The following is a 2,458-nucleotide window of genomic DNA, read 5'->3' on the forward strand; positions in this document are numbered from 1 at the left end:
GAACATTCCATCTCTTTCCAACCAGTGGACCTCATCTTGGTTCTGTGATATTTTCAGATACTACAGAGTATCACAAAGGATGCTTGTGAACTTCTGTTGAACTTTTAATGCAAAATCGCCCTCCATTTCCTTTAAAAAATTTTTTTGAATGTTTATTTATTTTTGAGAGAGAGAGAGCACGAGCGGAAGAGGGGCAGAGAGAGGGAGACACAGAAGCCGAAGCAGGCTCCAGGCTCTGAGCTGTCAGCTCAGAGCCCGATGTGGGACTCGAACCCACAAGCTGTGAGATCATGACTTGAGCTGAAGTCGGATACTTTAACCGACTGAGCCACCCAGGCACCCCTCCATTTCTTTGAATTAAACGAACACACAGACAAAAAAGACATGTGCTTTGGAACACCTGTACACAGTTAGAGTCCCATTTATGTAACCAGTCAGCAAACATTTAACGAGCACCTGCTATGTGCCAGGCTGTGCCAGGCACTGAGGTCACAGATGAAAGGCTGAGTCCTGCCCCCCCCCAGAGGTCACTGTTTAGCGGGATAGATGGACGAGTAAAGAATATCCATGCTGGGCAAGGGCTGTGGCAGAGAGAATTACAGTACCCTATGAACACTAAAGAATCCTGAAATCAAGCCAACAAGATGATGGCTAACCTCCCACAAAATTGAGAGAAACACTACGAGTCCTTATTCCTGAGCCCAGAGTGTGGGTCCATTCCGAGTCAGAAGACTCCATTCTAAACTTTGGTCTCTTAACGATCTCAAGAACCGCTCATGGCTCCCTGGAGACCCAGGCTGCCCCCACCCAGGTCCTCTGCATTCCAGCTCCAGTCCTGTGAACCTGGAGTTAATGATTAAACTGCGCATCGGTGCCGTGGCTTCCTTGGGGTAAACTGGGCTGCTCAGCCTGGAAACTACCAAGTTCCTGGCTCTGCTCCAGCCCAGGATAGGCCAGAGACAGATCCAGTCCCCACACCCATAAGCAGCTTTTTCAAAGTTGGCTGGGGTCTCAACAGCACGTGGTCACCAAGCCTCCTGCTATAGACTTAACACGCTGTGGTATAGTAGAAAGGGGGGTGGCAAAGGAGATGGGGGTCTTGGGTACAAACCCTGGGTTGGTTACTAATCAGCTGAGTGACCTTGAGACAGTCTCCCTACCCTTCCTGGGTTTCAGGTCTACCACAACAGAAGAAGGTTGGATCAGAAAGTGCCACATTCTCCCCCACTTCTGTGCTTTTGCACACGTTGTTACTTTTGCCTGGTACACCCTTCCTGTCCCCTTTGCCTTCTTACTTATCCTTCAAGATGCAGCAGAAGGATCACCATCTTCAGGAAGCCTTCCTCAACCCTCCTCCCACAGGCTGGGTCAGGTGCCCCTCTCTTTGGTTCACTCTGTCATGACACTTGACCTATGATTATGGCTTTGTTTTTCCTCACCCCCCTCCCCCAAGGAGACTGTGAAGTTCTCAAAGACAGAAACTGTAGTTGATCTATTTTTGTATCCCCCACCCATAGCACAATGCCTGGCATCAAGTGTGTGTGTTCAGAAATTTCGATTTTCATCCAATCATAGTCATTGTGATTATGGATATTTATGAACTTATTTCTAACATTTTGCTTTGTGTTTTCTTTTTACTTTACTTTTTTTCTTCTCTGTCTACCGCTCCCCCCCCCCCCCACTTTTTTTGCATTCTACCCAATTGATTGTATTTTCTTTCTTTTTCTTTTTAGAGGTTTCACATTTTATTTCCCTGCTCTTGGTGGGAACCCTTAACATTGTAACATAAACTCTTGTCTTAATAACTATAAAGTTACTAATACCTCTGATCTCTTTCCCCAACATATAAAAACCTGAGAACACTTTAACTTGTCCTTCCCCATCCCTATTGTTTCTTAGTGATTTGGTTTCATTTTATTTGTAGACCCATCAAAATTACTTAAAAAAAATTTTTTAAGGACGCCTGGGTGGCTCAGTTGGTTAAGTGTCTGACTCTTGGTTCTGGCTCAGGTCATGATCTCATGGTTTGTGAGTTCAAGCCCCGCATCAGACTCTGTGCTGATAGTGCAGAGCTTGCTTGGGATTCTCTCTCTGTCCCTCTCTCTCTCTGCTCCTCCCTACCCCCCTCCCCGAAAATAAATAAATAAATAAATAAATAAATAAATAAATTTTTAAAAATTAAAAAAATTTTATAGCCAGTGATTATTGAGATCCCAGTATGATTATATATATATATATATATATATATATATATACATTTTTTTTTAATTAATGTAATTTAACTTACCTTGCTTCTTGCAATACCACTCTTTCTGTCTGGGCTCAATTCCCTTTTTTTTTTTTAATATTTTTATTAAAAAAATTTTTTTTTAACATTTATTCATTTTTGAGACAGAGAGAGAGAGAGCGTGAATGGGGGAAAGTCAGAGAGAGAGGGAGACACAGAATCTGAAACAGG

This window comes from Puma concolor, chromosome E1 (assembly GCF_028749965.1).
Source record: "Puma concolor isolate L17-30 chromosome E1, mPumCon1.1.hap2, whole genome shotgun sequence".
Lineage (NCBI taxonomy): Eukaryota > Metazoa > Chordata > Mammalia > Carnivora > Felidae > Puma > Puma concolor.